Source organism: Aythya ferina (assembly GCF_964211825.1).
Source record: "Aythya ferina genome assembly, chromosome: 11".
NCBI classification, from domain to species: domain Eukaryota; kingdom Metazoa; phylum Chordata; class Aves; order Anseriformes; family Anatidae; genus Aythya; species Aythya ferina.
The window spans coordinates 19352390-19374173 of record NC_140307.1 but is presented as its reverse complement, the minus strand read 5'-3'; the positions used below and the strand labels follow the sequence as shown (position 1 = coordinate 19374173).

Sequence of the window (21784 nt, the reverse complement as noted above, 5' to 3'; positions counted from 1 at the left end):
TATTTCTATGCACAGATGTGCACTGAGTTTCTAGGTTGAGAAGTGCCATGAGAATGAGAAGAATTATTAATAGGGAAATTGTGAGCCAAATAATTTATATCCTGATTCTTCATCAGTATCTTGCAAAATGCCCTCAGCAGCAAATGTTAGAAGTCATGACATTAAATGCTGTTAGAGTACACTCTCTTTCTAACAAATAAGACTGTCTCAAAAGTCACTGACAAAAACTCCAGCATACCCGAAAGGGGCAGGATGTGCCTGTTAGTTTTGAGAATGTGCTTCATTTCAGCTGTGCTACCCTTGATGAAACCTCCTGTGATAAATCACAGAGGCCAGACGCATTTCACTTGTTTGCCGATGAATTTGAAAGAGGACTTATAGCAGTTGGGAGTGTAAACACAATTTGATTTTAAAATTATTCAGGAATCATTTTAGAGTTCCCCTGAGGTTTCTGTGTTAACACAAATGGATTTTGCTTGTTGTCAGAAATCAGCTGCTTCTAGAAAAGCTTTGAGGAGGAGACAGGTAACGTGGCACCTAGTCCTATGTGAGCATTTGTGCACAGATCTACATTATAACCCCACTGTAAACATTAAATGTGCTTTTAAGATAATGAAAAACATACTCATAGTAGTTTTTTAAATCTCAATTGCATCTACATTACAAGTCTACGTTAGTTTGCTATAAATATCCTCCACCTTCAGAGCCTTGGTCTAACTCTGCACACCTGTGGCAGGCACCTGCTCCGAGGCTCTGACCCGTGCTTCGGGTCCCGCCGTGTCAGTGCTTTCTGAGGTTGCTCTGGGAAGAGGCCGGGGTTAATTCTTTTCCTGATAAGATGTAGCTGTTAGATCCTCGAGACTAGGTTAGGCAGTTAGAAGCACGCAGGAAGGTTAAAAAAAAAAAAAAAAAGCAGCCTTCCCACCTCTATGCAGTCCACCTCCTCATCCTGCTGGGGTGGTCTGGGCTCTCTGCACAAAGCCTGTTGTGACAAATGGTGGCACCTCCCTGCTTCCCACCTCCCCATCTATATTCAGCAGCATTCAAAACATGACAGGAAACCTACATAGAAACTATTTGCCACTGATTAGCAGTGCACACATTTTTCATAAGGGGTTTTCCTTTTCCTTTTTTCTTTTTCTTTCTTTCCTTTTTTTTTTTTTTTTTTTTTTTTTGCTAATCATGTTTGGAGATGTTTCCCCACAGAGAACCACTATTTCCTAGTAATGAATAAGCTCAGCACTTGTGAGTTCAAGCTGGCAAATTGCCAATAAACATTTATTATCTCTGAACTGCTGCATGAAGAGTCCAGTGACACAGCTCAAGCAAGAAAAGAGGAAAACAGAAAATCAGGAAAGGAACATGGGTACCAAGTTTTGAACTTCTGAAAGAAAGAGAAGCCTTTGAAGGACTTTTAATTTACAAAAATGAGGTGAGGTTTTTTTATTTTTTTGTCTTTTCCTGTCTTTTAGGATCAAGTCCTCGATCTATTCAGGCTGGTCCTACAACCTGTGGTGCTGCCATTGCCTTTGACAAAGCTGTAGCAGTGCTCTCCCATGAACTTGGTGAAGGACATGCCTGCTGGTGACCCCTCTGCTCTGAAATGTGCAGCCGAGCCTCAAGGGACATAGGCTGCAGCCTGGCGGTGCAGAGAGCTGCTGGCTGCCCTAGGACCCAGGACTCCTGAGAGGAGAGGTCCTTGTGATGGCCAGAAGCATCAGCAAAGCCCCTGCATGATTAGTAAAAAAAAAAAAAAAAAAAAAAAAAAAAAGGAATTGTCTTTCTCACCCAAGTGCAAAAGCTGATCTCGATGGAGGTCTCTCACATTGTTGCTCTCTACAAATTTCCAATTGCTTATGCCAAATCTTGGTCTAAATACAGGTGTTAAGGGAGCACTCACCTTCTGCAAATTTTTATTAAATCCACACTTCAAAGGGATTCCAATTGTGGCCTGTCCCTAAGGAAAAGATAATCTAACACAGCCCTTTGCTATAATCCACAAAGAAGAATGTGTGGGAATAATGTGTTCACAAACTACTGACACCAGGATCAGATTTTGCTCTGCGTTTGGGCAGCACCTGTCAGCAGAGTGTCCTGACCAAGGATTTAGGCCTCCAGATCATGTGGATGAGCCCAGGCTGGCTTCCTGCAGCATCACAGCAGCTTTTCAGAAGATAAAGAAAATAGGAAAAGGTTCTTTTCAGAAACTAACTGCTGAAGCATTGTTTTTGAGTAGTTAGTGATGAGCAGCTCAGATATCAGCTGACAAATATTTACCGCAGAACATCCATGAGTTAAAAGCTCATTTCTCTTAAGTAGCTGGACACGGTATGTCTACTGATTTTTTCTCATATGCTCTCTCTTCACCCCCATAAGATACTCTGGGAATTTTACCAGCCTTAACCTCTTGTTTCCCCACAGCTCTACCCCAGATAGGTGTTGACCTTGGCTAAGTGTTCGAGCTGCCTTTAATGAAGAAGGATGCGTGTTGTATATAGATCTTCCCAAAAATCCAGGAAAAAGGCAGTTGCCCAGTAACAAAGGGCCCAGTTCAGCTTTTCTTGCTCATGATAAGCAACATCCCCTCTTTCAGATGGTCCTGCTGCTCCCCTCCTCCTACCTGAGTAAGTAAACATGACGGAACATGGATGAAGCACCCGACAGGGCAGGGCTGTCTGCGGATGGTCTCTGCAAGGGAGAGGGCCCACAGGGCTCTCTTGTTTACTGGGTAGCTGATTTCCTGATATTTTCCTACAGTCGTCTTTGCTGTACAGTGACATATGAGGCAGACACTTGACCTATGCCTGCTATTTAATTAAATGCACTTCTCCACCTTTCTTCTTTGCGTCTGTGTCATGAACCGTGTAAGGATAGACAAAATACAGTGCTGTTAATAGGCAAAACTTATGAAGCTTAAATGGAAGATTTGGCTGGTTATCTTTAATTAAATGGGCATTAATACCATGCAACATCCTAACTCCGAATGTGAAGGCATTAAAATAATTAACTGGTCTAATCTAGGTTTAAGAGGCTTGAAAAGTATCTTGAAAATAGGTGCCAGCGTGATAGTATATCCCTGTGAAGGTGACCTTAATGCTGCACATGGAAGAAACATGCAAGCATCCAGTCCTTTTGGTGAGTTTAGCACATGAATACGTAACGTCCCTTTGGTCCTACAATGCGCATTGCATCACACCTCCAGGAGAGCTCTAATGTGAAGACAGGTAATACAACAGCTAATGCTAAGTGAGGATTTGTGCATTTCCACAAGCCCTAGGTTGATCCAATGGTTTGCATGCATTAGGTGCATGTCTGATAACCATCTTTTGGCGAGATAAAATTATTTCTTCTTACAGCACAAAACTAAGGCAGACTGAAGAAAGCTGCTCAGGTCTTTCCCCACAGCCTTGGATACCAGTCTTGGAGAAATGGTATTATTACACTGAAATGTGCTTTCCACTAGAGACCTTTATATTGCTATTTCTAGACCAAGGTATTTGCACCCACTGAGCATATGCATTTTAGACTTTTTGGGGAAAAAAAAAAAAAAAAAAAAAGGATCCTTTACTTATTGACCTAAAGAGAATAACAAGAAGAACAAGCAAGGCCAGTTGATTTTACCCACCCTCCCCAAAGAAGACCCATTGGCAGCATGCATCTGTTCAGCCTGGAAGGTCGTCAGCGAACATTAAGATCTAGTAAATTTTCTTTAAATGGAAGCTTAAATTCTGAGTAAATTAAACTGTGTCCATGCAAATCACGCTGCTGTTAAACAACAAATCCTAAATTATAGTACATAAAATCAGTCATTAATGCCTGGAAGCTCTGATCGCAGTATTAACTCTGGGATGGAAAAAATCCAAACCACTATAGCTAAAATAGAAAGGAAAGGAAAGGAAAGGAAAGGAAAGGAAAGGAAAGGAAAGGAAAGGAAAGGAAAGGAAAGGAAAGGAAAGGAAAGGAAAGTGCATCTCTAAACCCTGTTGCAATCTCGGCTGCCCAGTACAGTGGCAATCTGCAGGATTTTTGTCTTTATTTATCGGACTGCATAATCTAATTATCTCTCATTAGTCCAAAGCTGATTATTTCATTTATCTTTGTATATGTGACAACAAAAGGCTCTCTTTAATTAAGCAGATCAGCAATTAGCTGTTGTTTTATAGGCAGTTTTAAACATCCCTGTACAAATAGCATGCAGCATGATTGTAATCAGATGCTCAGGGAAGAATTGTAGATGAGGACATTTTGATTTACAGCCCCATTTAGTTTAAAGCTGCGCTGGCAAGTCTAACTCCAAAAGCAAAGGCTTATGAGCTATGGCCAAGTTGCCGAACAGGCTCGGTGGAACAAAGCCTAACTCAGACCTGCCAGTGAAATTTAGGAGATCTGCAGAAGAGACTGTCATGGGCTGACACAGATGAATATGGGAACTCGGTTTCCATCAGACAGGATTGTTCACATTCAAACTCCATAGTGAAACAGCAACAGGCATGTTTGACTGTACAGAGCTCTGTTCAGCTAGAGCAATCAGGAGTGTCTGTGCTTAACTGAGAGAATCACTTCCCGTTTGTGAAGATGTTGTTTGCAGCAGCGGATGATGCAAGAAACACAAAAGCAACTTGATTTAGTCCATGAACTATCCAAAAATTCAGAGCAGCAAAAAGGCTGGAGTTCAGGTATCCTTCCAAAAATATTTGGGTGAATTCCACCACCAGTGATTCCCTCATCTCCTCTAAAAAAGGCCTCTCCCACTGTGGGGCCAGTTCTTGTTGTCCCTGGAAGAGGAGTGTGTAGTCACTGCCTTCCAGTCCTGCACTATGGATATCATAGCTGAGCCAAAATGTCAGAGCAAGTTTTTGTTTAACCATCACAAAATTCTGCATTAATTTTATCAGCAAACGATTTCTTGCATCTGGCAAATATGTATGTGTCAGTACAGCTCAGGGTCTGGAGAGAAAAAAAATGCAGAAAAGAAAGAAAAGCAGGATTTTCTTTCCTTACAGTAATTTGTGAACATTATGAAGTTTTAATTTTAAGACATAAGTGCTGCATTAAGCACAAAGAAATTAAATAGGATGTGTCTGGTAGTACAAAGAGAAAGAACAATGGATTGGAATGCAAATCTCCACACAAACTCATATTTGTAAGCATGGGTATTGTCCATTACTTGAGAGTAGCTCAATTTAAATAATCAATTTGCAAGAGAAAACTGCTGGTGCATTTAATATACTGAACTTCCCCCACTGGACTGTGCTTGTGACCTACTCTGCTTAAAATATGGAGAAATTAGATTAAACAAACTAGAACAAAACAGATGCTCCTTTCATTACTTCATTTTGCAATTTCTTGTTTCTCAAAAATCACCTGGAAAATTATGCTTATTTATGTTGATACAATTTTCAAAATACATGTATTTTTTTGCTTTGCCTAAAGACAATTATTTTTTTATGTTTTTCACCCTTACCTTTGGATGGAGACATTTTAAGATTTTTTTTTTTTTTTAAACAGGAATAACTGATATTCCAGCTAAATGTGTGGGTTGCTCTCAAACCTACAAGGAGGTATTGGAAACTCTGGAAGAAACAGGAAGGTCTTTCAATGCCCTTTGGCCTTCTTTCTGCTAATAGAAAAGAGATTTCTCTGCACAGGACTCCTTTGCAAAGTATAATAAGCTTGGAGCAATGCAGTGTTATGAAGCTATTTACCTGCTGGTAATTGGCAATTAAGCCCAGTATAAAAGGCTAATGGCAATTCTCTTCTGCTTGCAGAGTAAGAGGTACAAATCTTGCTTGAACAAACTGAAGACATCTGTGAAGCTCCCTGAAGTGAGTCATGAAAAGGACATAACCTCTCAACCACTTGCCATGAATTTTAAGGGCAGAGTCCCTAAAAACCATAGATGAAATCATGAATCTAGGGCATCTTGCAGCACAGGGGGAATTCACATTGATTTGTATGGATGAGATGGTAGCAGTCTTCATCTAAGTGTGGGGAAACAGCTAAGCTGGGCCCAGGCTCCTGGAGTCCTGATGCAACCCCACCATTGACTACAAACGTTGCTGGGAGACTTGGATGACCCTCTCTGAACAAGGTTTTTATTTAGAAGAAACAAACCACATCCAGTAGCACTGCTCTCAGCACTGATAGCAGGGACAGAAAAGGCTAACAAAAGGCTGACAAAAAAAGTGCTAGAAGTGATTACTGAGTGGCTGTTGAACACAGCCTAGTGAATAAGAAAAGGCCTTCTGTAGGGTGTTTTTTCCTTCATATTCTGTCCAAAACACATCTGTAGAAACAGTGGTTGAATCCCACCTATTCTTTCTCTTATCAAACGTGGTCTTAAAACGAGAATAATGCTCCTCCATTGGGTATATTATGGGAAGTCCCATGGATGATTCAGGATTACACTATTTAGTAGGTACACTGAGAAGCAGAAAAATAAGAACAGAAAGAGAATCTCCTAGATGGATGATAGCATATTCTCTGAGAGAGACCAGTGGAGCATCAGGCAGCCTGGACAGTCTGCAGCTGCAAACTTCCAGAAGTGGTGACGTGTAGGACAGAGCTGCATTTCCATGCCACCTCACAGGCACAGCTGTGGTCACAGCTTCATTAAAAGCCAGAAATGACAGTCCTGTCTCAGAGTGTTTGTGACCTAAAGACACTGCTGCTAGACACCTCCTAGAAAGAGCAAAAGAGATGTGACCCCAGCTCTTGGCCCCTACACAAAAAGATGCCAGAGAATACTGCAATGAAGTGCTGTTAACCCCCTTTAACAATATTTTCCTCTTTGTACTATTAAATCTTGGTCAATACTTAGGCAAAAAAACCAACCCTGACTGCACTATGAAGTCAATATGAATTTGAACTCATCAACCACAAGAACAGCTTTAAATTATGGCAGAAAAGAAAGTAGATTGAGCCAATGGTTGTAACAGCTGAAAACCATCTACGCAACAAGATGCTACAAAAGTAGCATCTTCTCCTATCCCAAAAACTAGAATAAAAATAAAAGTTCTGAATGATGTTGGATCTCCAGTGGTGTGGGGCTGTTGGGGGAACCATAGCCTTGCTGTTCCCTCAGCTGACCCGGGAGCCAGACCTTGATCCACACCTGGCCACTCCATGAACCCACGGCTCCTGCACCTGGCTGGAGAAGACAGTAAACTACATTTAAAACAGCTTTCAGTGCTGGATACCCCATCAGAAGTGAGCTGCATCTGAAGGGAAAGAGTATAGCTGTGACTTCCTTGAGGTAAATTATTTTGATGCCAAGAATGGCACCACCAGCTAACTAGGTCTTCTGAAGCCTGGCTGCCCTTCGTTTTCAACTTCTGACTGTTCGCTGGCTTTTGCACTTCTGACGTACTTCTGCCTCATAAAGTGCAAATGAGGAGCCTTTCTGAGACATGTAAATGTCACCTGATGTTCCTCTAGTCCACTGGACCATAACCCAAACTTTCCCTACAACACAGGTTTGCCACCGCTGGCTACAGCCACATGTTTCTTATGCTTCATTTACATTTTGTAATTCTCACAGGCTCTGAGTAATAAGCAAAAAAACTGGCCAACAGCTCTAGGACAACTCTTTTTTTTTTTTTTTTTTTCCTTAGAAAAAGTAAAATGTTAAGTACATTGGCTTATTTCTGATAAATATATATTGCAGCATATAGTTTTTAGGACCTGAAGAACCTCTTGCAACATACAAGAACAGTTTGAAGGTTAGGACTTCACATTTGTACTTTTGCAATAACACGGGCAACTCTGCTGTTTCCCATTTTGCAGATGAAGAAGCTGAGCAGGTCATTTTATGACCTTGTCTTTATGCTACAATAAGAGACTAGCAGAACGGGAAAAGAAGCCAGATTTCTTTCTCTGCATTCCTTTCCCTCCTTCCTAAAACACTCTGGTCCCAATTTTATCATTAAAATAAAATAAATAATGGAAACCACACATATATGCGACCGACACATTTTGGCATTTTCTCTGAATCCATTCAGACTCACCCACCTGGATGGGAGGTGCGGAGCAGAGTATGGCTTGATCCTGGATGAAGCTAGCAGAGAGCTTTGGGGGATTTAATGGCCATTCGGTGGTTACCAGCAGGCCTAGGCAGGTACAGGTGCTGGGAACGCTGGTCAGGGATTTGCTTCTGCCCTTATCAGTTGGCCTAAATTTATCTTGGCAACTTTTAGGAGCTCTACTTCAATGGAAAACACCTATTTTATCCAACGCTGCCTCCATGTTTTATCCTGGATTTCACATGAATTTTGTTTGTAATATAAGTGTATTTGAAAAGCAGCTACTTTCAGCACATGGCTATTTTTAGGTGGCGCGTGGGACTTCAAAAGATAGAAATCACACTGTCTCCTATTTTTTTCTTCTGTTGTTCATACCCTCCTTATTCCCAAATTACAAACATCCATGTGCAAAAAAATCAAACCTCTTACAGACCTACTTCTTCAGAGAAAAACCTGTCAGCTTGGCACTGTAGGAAAAGTCCACTGTGAAGAGGAAAGAAGAAAAACTGTTGCCCTCAGCCAGGGGCTGAGGCTTTGTCCTTAAAAGGCGGGTTTCATTTGTCAGTTTTCTGGGACAAGCCCCACAAGTGTGCAATGAACAGCTTTTTGCATTATTGTTCAACATTTCTGAAGGTTTTCCTAACTTTGTTTTTCATGCAGTTAATTACTCTATGTTACATCTGATTTTTCTCATGGCTGATTATTCAAAAGGTAGATAAGGGAAAACAAGAAAGTGCAATACACTGTAGAAATCTACTTCTCTGGTAAGCAAAGGTGAATCTTTAAACTCCTGTATTTCTTTTTCACAAAATAAAGATAATTTACTTTTCTGGAAGTAAGATGAGCTCAGTGTTGCAACTGACACTCACTGTATTGATTTCTAGCTCCCATATCTGTAAGCTGAGCAACATGTGTCCTGGCCTGTGATAGCTCCTGCTGCCAAAAACCACAAACCAAAACAGCTGCCCTTCCAGTTAATAATTATTCTTATTATCAAACAGCAGACCTAGAGGAAAATGGCCAGATAATAATAATGTGGCCCCAAATGAGCCTAAACATTATTCTGTTGCTGTAAAGACAGTATTAACAGTATTAATATTTCAGTATTTTAATATTTACAGTATCAATATTTCTGTAAAAAGAGCTTCAAGCCATGCTTCAAGCCTCTTATAGGTATAGTAGATTTTTTTTTTACAGTACAGAGGCTTCTGACAACATTACAATGAAGACAGAAAAACATATGCAGAGAATGAGAGACATGTCAGAGCAGAAAAGCCCCTGAAATGAGACCTATTAGTTAAACAGCAAAAATGGAAAAAGCTGTACACATCCTCAAAACTATCAAAACCAAACTTTTTTCATTACTGCTACTTATTTATTTAAACTAGAACTTTGTATAGCACTATGGTTACAGGTTCCACTTGCAAGGGACTGAGCTTCTGAGTCACAGACCTGGGTTTTCTATCGAACTTAAAATCCCAGAGGAGGTGAACAACAAAAACCTCCTGAACAGACCTAGACATTTTACCCACGCTTTACACTACACAGATTCTCAAAAATGCTTTTCATCAAAGATGCTGAAGAAGAACTAGTACCTATCTCCTTTCTGGCTATTGATTTCCAAACACACAGGCCTATTAACCAAATCAGCAATGCTTCTTTTGCATACTTTTCAGTGTCCTGCAGTGACTGTTTCAAGGGAAGACAAACATTCAAAGGTTTCCTATCACCACTGCCTATGTCTAGCTTGCTCACTTGGCTTGAATTCACTGCTGCCCCAAAACTGTTATTATTTTTTTTTTTTCCCTAAGGACAAAGGATAGAAATATAAGTGCTTTTGAGAGGGATGGGACTTGACAGTGTGTTATTACGATGACCCTCAAGTACCTGAATGCATTGGCCAGGTATGGCGCAGATTAGTTGTGGTGCTTGCAGCTCCATGTGGCAAGCTCGGACCTAGAAAAGCCACCCTTTCCTGTGGTGAGCTGGCAATTAAAGCTCCACTCCTTCAACCTTTCTGTCTCTTGAAAGCTAAGGAAACAAAGAGCAGGGAGTGGCTGTATAGTACAAACTTGCACTAACCGAGTTACAGCTAGCCCCTACAAACTCATGCAAATGGTGTCTTGCAGGTTTCATATAAAACAACACAACACAGACGGGGGGGGCTGCTCTCAGGGTAGAAAACAGGAATTCCTTTGTATTTATCATTAGTCAGAAAACAGAAAAATGTTCTCTCCCCCAAACACTGAAAATTACATTTTCAATATAAAAATCAGCTTAGGTCTTAGGAGACAGCACTAGAGCATCTTAAATACAGATGTACCTTTTATTAGAAAATAAGCGGTTTATTGAATTAAAATAATGTTAAATTAAATTCCTGTGTGCTGAAAACCATGTGCTATGTTTAGTTGCAATTTGAGCTTGAGAGTTCTGAACCTAAAACTTGGAGATTTCATTATGGGAAGTGCTGTACAGCAGTACTGAAAAATTCAACCATCTTAATTGTACGAGCTATTATCTTAACTTGCACAGCATTTTGTATACTCTATCTGTTCCAGTATCGTATCTCCCAAAAGACAGGGGCAAGTACACAGGGCTGGATGCATTCACTTGAACGCTGTATTTTTCAACCATGTGTTTCTTTAGAAATGGTATGTTTTGTATTATTGTGGAGCGCATCCTGCATAGCAACACTGTAGATTATTGATCCCATTGAATTGTGCAAGACAAATTCTAAACCGTGTTTTTTCGCATTGATCCTTAAATCGTATCATTAAAATAAAACTCAATGATGTTTTGAATACACTGATCCTAATAATTTTAGTGCTTGCGATGTTCCATTTCTGCAACGATGACTAACAGCTCCCGAAGAAATAAATAAAAATCCTCCTGAAATACAATTGTGCCCAAGCTCTTTGAAAGCTACAGAAAACAATTACAGTAAAATTCTGCGTTCTCAATCAGGCTCCATAAAAAACACTCTAGCACGAAGAGATGCTGGATTATTTATCGTGGGAAGTTACTGAATGCTTAACTATGCAGATGAAATTCTGCTCATTCTTTTATACAAGGCAGCAAAATAAATAACTTAACAGCTCACAGTTCCCAAGGTAGACTTGTTAATCGGTCCAATATTGTTCTAATTCTCCTCGTAGCTAACTGAATTGGAGCATGTAACTGGATAAAATGTGTCTTTAGATACCATGTACTTATTCCGATTACTATTTGGTTGATTGATGACTTTCTGATTTTTTGAAACAATGCCAGCACAGTGGCCTCTTGGTAGCTGAACACATGACTGCTGTTTGTTGTGCTTTGGGGGGACTGCAGTGCGAGGTCTGGCTCAGTCATTTTTAAAATCAATACTTGCTCTCTGAGCATGGGATAATTTAGAGAACATAATTCAGAATTCTACCTTTCAGCATGTATCCTCCATCAAAGGGGGATTTTTGTCCAGAGTCAGCACAAAGGCTACATGACCCAAGAATGCACAGATAAGGTTAAAAAGAAAGGAAAAGTATATATTTTTTTCCAACCAAAGCATCACTAGCCACATGTGTACATAAATGTGTCTTATGAATGTGCACATTGAACATATGGATACCTCCGTGATACCAGCTGGAAAGAGATGCTTTGAATAAACTCATTTTTTTCCTTAGCCTCATGCATTTTTAAAAAATTATTATTATTTTTTTAAATGTTTTGATAATTTGTGTAAAATTTGAGAGGTTTTGAAGCAAGGTCCTACTTCACTGCAGAGTGAAGTGTTTGCAAAGGACTAGCTAAAAATGGGACCCAAAAAGCCTTTGATCAGCTGTCTTTCAGCCTTCCTAATGCTGGAGTTCTGAAATAGCTGAAGAATCTCCTCACGGGTATTAGTCATATTCTGCTTAGCACAGGTATTAGTTGTATTCTGCTTTCAGCGCAGAGATTTGAACCAAATTTGCCACATTAAATCAGTGCAGTTCTGCCAGTGCAAATGGAGAATAACTGAGATCCTAATCAGATCCACTGCTGTTTGAGTGTTGACTGAACTCCAGTGTTAGGCTATTTATTCCTTTTGGATTTATTTTCATGTTTAAACATTGTGGTCCTATATTATGCTTCCAATTCATCTTCCATATCTCTTCCATTAACAAAAAAAATATTTCCCTAGCTTCTTCAGACCTTAATGGCCTTCTAGATCCTCTCTCTGCCATTAAATTATATAAAGTCCTGTTTGCACTTTCTCTTCCTGCTTTCTCCAAGCTGCTCCCGAGCGACACACCCCAGAACTCCCTGTTTCCCTTGCAGCACCCCAGACACACTACTGGACCTCCTTCCTGCCTGGGTTTCCCTTGCTCCTCCAAGATCTAAACATCCCACTCCTCTTATGTTTTGACACAAGCTGTAGAAGTCAACAGAACCTTGTTTGTATTTAAAATGTCCCTTATTTGCTGTTAAAACGTGCCTGTATTTTAACAACTTCTCAGTATATAATTGCTCAGGCACAGTCCTTCTGTCCAGAACCTCCCAGCCTAGAGGACTGGGAGCCCCTCCACAAGCTGCCGTTTTCATTCCAGTTCTGCTTCTACCCCCTTCAAAAGGAGAAACTTCCAGGCATATCTGAACAGAGCTGACAGCTTCTCCACGTTGTCAGAGGATCCTGAGAAAGGAAAGATGGACATGCCCCAAAAGCACAAAGCTGGTTAGACATTTTCTCATGACAATAGCATGAAAAGAGGTATGTGAAATTTCTGGGGGTCTGGGAAAAAAAAAAGAAAAGTGTAAAACAAGGAAAAGCCTGACTCTACTTAAAGGCTATTTGCTGTTTTCAAACATCTCATCCTCATCCAGATTTCTTACATGTAAAGTATTTGTCTTAATTTGTTACAAAACTCAAATGAGTGCCACATGAAAAGCCATAGATGGCAGCAAATTATCTTTATCAAGCTAAGTTTTGCCATCACTCTCATTTTTGTATAGTTCTTTTAACAGAAATAGAATTAAATAGGAAACAAAACAGTGGGGAAGAGTTAGAACAACAACTTAGGCATTTCAGCTGACCAAAGACTACGAAAACTCAATTTCTTTTACTTCCCTCCTTATGTTCAGTCAGTTAATGAGTGCTCAGCCCCTTTTTACAGTGTGGACCAAAAGAAAAACCCACTCAGGATACAAAAGCTTCAAACCCTGCATCCATTCTAAATATTTGTGAAGATTATTGGTGCTATTTCCTTCTATGTAGTTTACTGGACCTCTGTATCACCAGCTGCAGCACTGGAGCTATGCAAACAGTTTCCCCTTTTAACTTTTTTTCCACAGCTCTCTGAAAACAGCCTTTATCCTTTGGGATAAAGTTTCTAGAGCCTATACATTTTTTTTTTGTGAAATAATTATTAAATATTATTAAATATTATTATTAAATGAGATTTACACCTCATTCTTTTTTTTAAATTAGGGGATGAACTACATTTCTTGTTAGTCTCGTCCATGGAAAAACATGATATGAACACCCATGTATTTTATAAAAATGCGCATGTTCTGAATCATTAAGCTCAAGACATTGTGTTCTAGGATAGACATCAGCCCAGGTTTGGCTGGTATTTTCTGCAGCAAGACAGATGTTTGATTTGTGGATTTCTACCCAGCCAAACCTCAAAGTAAAACAATGAAAGAGAAGAACAGAAGCAGGTGCCTGGCTACACCGAGAGGACAGGGTTTGAAACACTTGGTTCTGTGCCATTGAGGCATCTTTTTGCTTCACGCTGTGCAGCCTGGGTGCCCTTGGTACCACTTCTCAGGTGAGGTTTGCTCTCTTTCACCACAGAAGAAATGGCGAGCGACATATACAAATGATTCCCAGGAATACATGTATATTAAAGGCGAGCTGATGGATTTTGCTGCACTTCACTTGACTTAGCGAAACACAATAGAACAGGAAGCCTTCCACTTCTTTCCTTTTTTAAAAATTTGTCTATGGCATGATATGATACAAAAGCTATATTTGCATTACAGCAGCCTGAAAAAGTTACCAAATGCTTTCCTTTGTTCATTAGGTAAGTTGATAACAAATCACAAGGAGGGAAAGCAGAGGACCCGGAAGAAAATCAAGTTCTCAGCTTTGCACCAGAGCCCCCTGGGACAATTCTGGCACAGGAGGGAATGGAAGTACATGGATGTGCCTGCCTGGACTGGAAGGAAAATAGGAGGGTACACTGGAAATCTATGATACTTTGTGCTTCCCAGTATTTCGCAGAAATGGGGAAAAAAATGCATGTAGGTATACTACAGCCGATATAGCATTTTTTCCCTGAGTGAAAATTACAAAGAGAACACAGAACAATTATGTCAGAAGTGAACTGCTAGGACAAAAATCACTTGCCATCCCTATATCTGTAGGTTTTACCCTTATATGCACCCTGACATGAAAGATTCTATAAACAGTGTTTGATTACAGTGTTATTTTATAGTATGTGATTTCAGATGTATGAAAGGGACATTGACTTCTTTTTCCCTTTACCTGCCTTGTATTTTCTGCTCTTGTCCTTGATTTTCAGGTACAAATTAAGATACCTTCACATCCAGCTTCTCAGTAAATGAAAAAATACTCAGGCATGCACCTGCAATACAATTTTATGTCCTCAAGCTACAAGGATAAATTATATGACTGAAAGGTGGGGAGATTACAGGTTTATGACAATATTTTTTTAGAATATATATGATTATGCACATATCATTCTGACTTAGAGATTATCTCATTTGTGAGAAAATAACACGCCTGGCATCGCTGAATATAAAACAAAGGTTTTGTCATGGTGGCTTCATCAAAAGACACATGTAGAAAATGCATCATCTTTAATAGCAGGGTTGTTGAAAATTCTGAAACAGTTAATTCTCAGATATTTTTAAAAATCACAATTATGATGTCAATATCATAATTTTATAACCCATATAAAACTATTATTTGTGCCATCTATGTTGGCAATGCTCAAAATAGGAGAAAAAAGACTGTAAACTGGCATTTCTTCATCCTCTTTGTCATTGTTTATTTTCTCCACCATAAACCATTGCATTTACTTTTTGTGGCATGGGCAGTTGGGCTGCTCATTCAGCTTATTCAACAAGACTCAATCAAATGTTTATTTATCCTTATTCGCTGAGCCTGGAACCAGACTTTCCTTTGCCACACTGTCATTGTCTACTCTCCCTTTGAATCTTTCACTTTGCAGATTCATCTCCCCAAATTTTGGATGTCTGAGTGCCAACTTCAGGACCTCAGCAGATCCAAACACCAGCTATGGTTTTTCTTTCCTCTTTGCAAGGTCAGATAAATGGTCACCTCATAAAACTGTTTCTATTCTACACAACCATACAACAAAAACAAGGTCTTGCAATTGCAGCCCAGTGGCCTACAGCACATGAAGGAAGTAGCAGTAATGCAGCCAGCGTGGTATTTTCTGAAGCCTTTCAGGTACAGCAAAATCCCAGTTAAGCATAAAACACTACACCAAAATTTACTTTTGGTATGGGCCATTAATTAGAACCATTTGGGCAGAATTAACTCCCCTAGTGTGCTGAGGGCAGGATTCTGCAAAGCACTCAATGAGTGCTTCTGACATTGAAGCTAGGTACAAGTCATTACTGTCTCTGCTGTAAGAATAGAAATAGGTAGCTTATGTCTTAAGGAAGAGAAGAGCAGACTGCTAATGTGTAAATGGATATTATTCCAAGAGTGCCTTTGGACTTGCTGTGCTCCAGATTTTGGGTCTGGAACAGAGAGAGCCCTCAGGAGGGTATTGGTATCTGCACATCCATGAAATTGGAGAATCCAGTCCTAGCTTTTAAAAGAGCCAGTGATAACATGGTCCTGACATCCTTGAATTTATTTTCAAAGTCAAGAAATAGAAGGGGATTCACATTTTGTGTGTGTGATCTTCCTTTAAGACAGGGGTTAAACTGAACCAGCCTCTGGACCAAAACACTTCTGAGCTTTGATTCTTTTGTTTTTGAGCCTTGTGCCTTTGGATGTCCATTAAGAGCAGGTTCACAATCTAAATACACATGAGTTATTAATGAGAGGAATGCAGATGTTACAGAAAGCAATGTTTTTAGCTCTTCCTAATCAGATGAACTATTGTTGAACAACATTTATTTTCTTGCCAGATTTCCTGGCACAATTAATTCCTTCACAGAAATAAAACCTGCAGGAATTTTAATTGTTTTATAAAAAGTCAGGTCCCCTTTAAAGAATTGATTTCCATAGCTCTATTTCATTAGAATTGTTTTCCTTTAAGTAATTTCATAATTCCGCGTTAATGAGCGAGTGAAGATTGTTTCTGACTAAATGGCATGTGATGCCTAAACCACCAATCACTTCTCTGGACCTCCTATCTCTCAAACCACCTGCTAATCACAACAATTGCTAATTTGAGACCTTTTAGCCATTTCTGATGTTGGTGACAATGCTACATAGCGTGCAGTGGCCATTTGGCCAGTCTCCCACCCACCTCAGTGACTGCGGCTGCTGCTGCCCATTTTGGGCTCTATTGTTCTCCCGCCTCTGCTGACCACGAGCAATTCCTCCTTGCCTGATCCCGGGGGAATCTCTGCCTTCACAATGGGGGCAGGGCCATTTGCTTTGTGTGCAAGATAATCTTTTATAGAATTGTTCTCACACACACTCAAGCACACACTAGCCTGCTTGTGCTCCCTTTCTGCTTCTGAAAGGCTGACAAACAGCAGTGGGAAGGTTTAAAAAGCAGATAGGAAATGTTAACTGTCCCTGGCTAGTCATTCCTTTATTGATGTGCACTTAAAAATACATATGGATACAGCTAAATATAGAAATATACGGTTTACATAATCATTGCTGTTTTCACACTCCTACTAAGAGTATATCTGGCAACGCTTTGCATACACCTTGCAGATAAAATCTGATAATAGATAAACAAAGAGTCCACTACATTTGGATTTCATAAATACCCATGTGTAAAAACCATATCGAGATGGAACAAGCATTTCCCACAGTATTTCAAAAGAGAATGGAAAACCTAAGGTGATCTGTTAAGAGAAGCAGAACTGACAGCCCCTGTGCTCAGCATGGTATCTTCCTGCCTTATGGATGCTCCTCTTCCCCAGCCAGCTCTGAATAGAAAATAAAATTTACTCGATTTCTCTGTCTGAGCTGCTGAAATATGACTTTGTACTGAGCTTTACCTTTAAGTCCTCCACTCTGAAGGATTTAAAGCTGCTCATTATATTACAAAGCAGGTTGCAGTAGAAAAATAAAATAAAGGTAGACTGTACTGACCAACTGCTTTAACCAGGGTAGAAAATCTGTAAATATTATAGCAACCCGCACTACAATGAAAAAAGGCATAGAAGTATCCCCATTGCTTATGACAGGGGTGACAATTTGGGGCATTTCCCTACAGTTTTTACCATGGCTTTTCTGATTTATTTCCAGCCCTTTGCCTGAGCAGACTATTGAAGCATCCACAAAAGCTGCATCCAGCAGACATTTCCTCTTGAAAATACTCCCACCCGGCCCCGCTAAAGGGGCAGAGGAAGATGCGGCCAGCCGCCGGCGCGGTCATTGTGCCGTGTCCTGCCGGCCGCGCTCTGCCCGCGTACATGGCTCCCTCTAGGCTCGGCTGCCTCGCACGGCAGGAGGAAACGCTGCTGGATCCATAACCTGACCCTACATCTGCCCGTGGCCAAAATCACAAAGCAGCAGCAACCCCCCAGGAATATCCTGTCCAGCTAAAGGAAACCCATCGCCGCTGCTGCTGCACAAGGATCGCAAAGTCAGGTGAAAACCACAGTCTCACCCCTGTGAGCAACAGGGATGTCAAGAAAGCTTTGGAATACCTTCTGGCACAAGTGCTAGAAATAGGGCAGTGTGGAAAACCAAATCTAACAATTCTGTCACCTGGGACCCAGGCTGCTTGCCCTGGTAGGCACGGGATCCGTGCTTTGCGGCGGGGGCTGTAGTCACTTGGTGCTTTGTTGTGCTGCTGCCTTTCATTACTCTCTGCTCTAGCCAGGTGGCGAGGGCCACGCTCTGAAAAGCTCCCTGGGGCCCATGTTGTCTAATAAGTATGGATGTTGCCTGGGGCCGTTGGCTAGGCCCCTGCATCTAAGGCCCAACAAACTCAGCATTATAATGATTGGCAGATTTGGGGTTGAAGCGTGGCTTCTGACATGACATCGTAATTCATTCCACAGTGCTCTTTAACGTGTAAATTACCTGAGATATGAGGGACTATTTTACTTTTAACCCTTGTATGCCTGCGTTTAATTTCATTTTCCAGCTGTGTCAGTGGGCCTCTCTGGCGAGGTCGCACAGGTGCAGGACGAATGCGGCAGAGGCCTGAGGTGGCATGTTTCGTTATGTATTTTCGCTGTACGACACACTGCAGTCAAGAACTTCAACCGTTTCAGTCAAGCTCAACAAAATGTTACAGATGTCACATGAATGTCATACCTCCAACCTGGTATTTAGTGACTTGGTTCGAAAGCAGCAGTTGTGCCGTGGTTTCTGTAGTGTAACAAGGTGCAAGCACCTCACAATCACAAAACAATCCTTTTCAGCACAGCATCTATTGACTCGTGCACCTTTGTATTGCTTCCTCTACTGATCTCAGCTCTGATAAGGAGCTGTAGGTACTGCTATGTACATAAACATAATGATGTATACACACCAGCACAGGGCATGCTACCCCTTGGTGGCTGCTGCAGCTTTCACTAGGAACCAGCAGTAAGGCAAAATTAAGACTAGCAAAAAAAAAGCTCTTAGGTCTTAGCTGGTTTAGAGAAAATGAGGGATATGATTAATTTGATGCTAGGAAAGGAGGCTAGATAATTCATACATATACTCGAGTTTTATTGGAGCCTGATATATTTTATACAAATTACCAGCATGCAAACCCTCCAACCACTGTCACGGCTAAATTTCAAAACTTGCATGAAATAGCAAAGACCTGGTTTTGAAAGTGTGCTCTAAAATACTGTTTGCAATTACGATGTCAGAAAACATCATGTGTGCAGCTTCAGCCATGTAGCCTGATTTTGCCTAACATGCAGACGCAAGCAGAAGGGGTTGGGGTACGTGTGCCTCTTCCCGGCTGAGAGCTCCTGGCTGCTGGCACCGCTGACCTGAGGAGCTGCTTTCACTGCAGCAATGGAAGCTGTGGCAACCAAATCAGCTTCAGGGTAGACCAGTTACCCTGTTTATAGTTGCCTTAGATCCTGCTGGGCTGCGGAATAGTGGGAAAGTCCTGTGTTTTCAGTAATTACTACAAAGTAGCTGGTATTTACAACTTGTAGCTGCAGATAGGTTTTCAAGACACCCATTATCAGCCAGCCTCGCAACCATTTAATTCAATACTGAGAGCTTTGAAAAATATTTCTAGAGCATCAACTGTCTTTGAGTTTCTCTGAAATCACAGAACCTGGAAGGATTTATCATCCTGAAGGAGGTGGCTAGCAAACAGAAGGGTGTGACTCACAAGCCAAAGAAAAGTAACTGGGCCTTGTTTCAGGCACTTCTAGAAAGCTGCATCACTGCAAACATTTTTGGCCATCTTCATAATGGTGTAAGATTGCTGCCAACATACACAAATACCTTTATCTCATGCTTCAGCAAGAAGTTTTTGGCCCAGATGTTACTGAGTTAGCTTTATTTTTAACCCTCTCCCCGAGTCACAAATGCTTTCATCCCCTGGTTCCCTGCCACTAAACCCAGACTCGCTTTCGCCTCTTCTCAGTCCTTGTGAAAGTTGAATATCTATAACAGAAACCAAAATGAATGCAAACTGTATGCAGGCTTCGTTAGGAAACTTTACACCCTGCACAGAGTGAAACACCTCCCCCTTCCCCTCAAGCAGGGAACACCTCGGCTCTGTAGGGAGCTGAGGCTTTGCCACTGCCTCTGCTCATCACAAGATGCTGCTCGCAGCAGTCCACTGTGAGCTCCAGGAAGAGCAGTGCTCTTCAAGACCCCCTTTTAATTTGGGGACAGTACAACTCCTACAAGTTCCAAGTATTCCATGCATTGCATGGTAATGTGTCAATACAGGATTTAAAAAAAAAAAAAAAAAAAAGAAAAAAAAAAGAGAGGATTTGATCTGAAAAGGAGATATAATCGGTATGTTCCTAAAACCAACAGACTCTTGGTTTTGTCAATACCAAATGCTGGACCAAATTAATTTATTTATTTATTTTTAATTTGCATTACACCTAAACTAATTGCACCAGCAATTCATTTGGCTATGGATTAAAAACAACACACAGGATCTCCTATCACCATGCCTTGCTCCTTAACAGGGTAAACTATCCATAATCATACTCAGGTAAGTACAGAAGACATCCCATCCCTCATTTCCATTTTTTAGCAAAAACCAGCTTTAAGGCTGATTTTAAGATGCTGAGGTAGTTGCTCTAGAAGCCTATTTTCCCTTTGTGACAAGTCCAGCCTTGCAAGATGCTGAGCTCCCTCAGCTTTGGCTAACCAGATGCTCAGCGTTCACAGGAAGGATTCCTAGCACAAGCATGTCAGGAAGCTGTGGGGGGATTTTTCCCCTGCCCACACCCCAAATCCCACAACACTGCATTTTCAAAAGTTTTCTTGCATAGAAAACGCATTATCTTTTAGCTACCTCAAGTTTTCATTTTAACAAGGCACACTCTATATTGCAGTGAGGCTAGTAAGGCCACTGGAGCTGCGATGGCTCAATACTTGGTGGTACAAAGCGGTGGGAGTTAATCAGTGCTGAGCCAATATTTCAATATAATGTTTGCAGGCTTGGTGCTAGCGAGGCGCTATTTTTAGCCTCTCTGCCAGCTGCTCTCATTGTAGTTCCTGTGGCTATTTCTGACAGAGGGGGAATGCTCTCTCCGGTCTGGTTCTTATTCTGACATTTTCCCGCTCCATACTGAAACCACTAGATTACACCTACAGAGTAAGTGTGTTTCTGCTCCTTCTGCTGTAGCGCACAGTGATGCTGTGCTTCAGGAGCAGCCGACACACCTTTCTTCCACATGTAACTGCTGCCTAGGGTGACTGCACCCTGTGCATTGTCTGTGGGACCTGTACGGGTGGGCAGACCCCGTTTCTGTGCTCCACCTGCCCTGCTTGCCCATTGAGGTTACTGCAGTGAGATCCAAGCAGATTCCCACCTGGTCCTCTCTGCCTACTTGGGTTATAAACTCGTCGGGAGAGCAGCTTGTCTCCTCGTGCCCCCAGTCTGCTGCTACACACAGTGCCAGCACTTGGAAAAGAACAAGATATTTTTCTCTGCTCCTTGCCTTTGTGGAGTGCCCCAGCCTAATGGCACGTGGCCATTCTGTGCGGGGTTGGACGGCTTTGGTTTCTCCAGATGCAGGTCTGAGCCCTCAGAGGTGAACACACAGCTGATGCTTGAGTTATGTCAGAAAGCTGAAACTGCCCATGCTTGTGTGGTTATTAGGACACTGGATGTAAAGTCCTGTAGCATTTTCAAGGTAAAATTTGAAGTCTGCTATCTTAGGCACTGTTTTAGTAGAGTGTACTGCATTAAGCAGAATAGGTTTTAGATTTAAGCATACCCTAGCTCCATTACAATCTTGCTACCAAATGATTTTAAAAGCAAAATCCAAAGGACCCTGTGATTAACTCAGACCATCTCCCCTAACAGAGAAACCCATCTGACTGTGAAGTGTCGCTATCTTTCTCCTGCTGTCTCCATCTTCCTTTCATGCCACAATACAGGCATACTACAACAGAGGATGCCGTACATCCT

At 41.2% G+C, this 21784-nt stretch overlaps 1 long non-coding RNA gene across 3 annotated transcripts; it reads left to right on the top strand.

Moving 5' to 3' along the window:
- Positions 1-710: 710 nt before the first annotated feature.
- Positions 711-7493, top strand: LOC311442815. 3 transcript variants are annotated; one of them, XR_014696889.1, is made up of 5 exons: positions 849-1366; positions 1473-2328; positions 2422-2624; positions 5509-5662; positions 5769-7493. It is a non-coding gene; the product is annotated as an uncharacterized lncRNA (long non-coding RNA). The 3 variants fall into 3 exon arrangements; XR_014696888.1 differs by lacking the exon at positions 849-1366 and adding an exon at positions 711-779 and having other exon boundaries at positions 5509-7493; XR_014696890.1 differs by having other exon boundaries at positions 5509-7493.
- The last annotated feature ends 14291 nt before the right edge of the window (positions 7494-21784 follow it).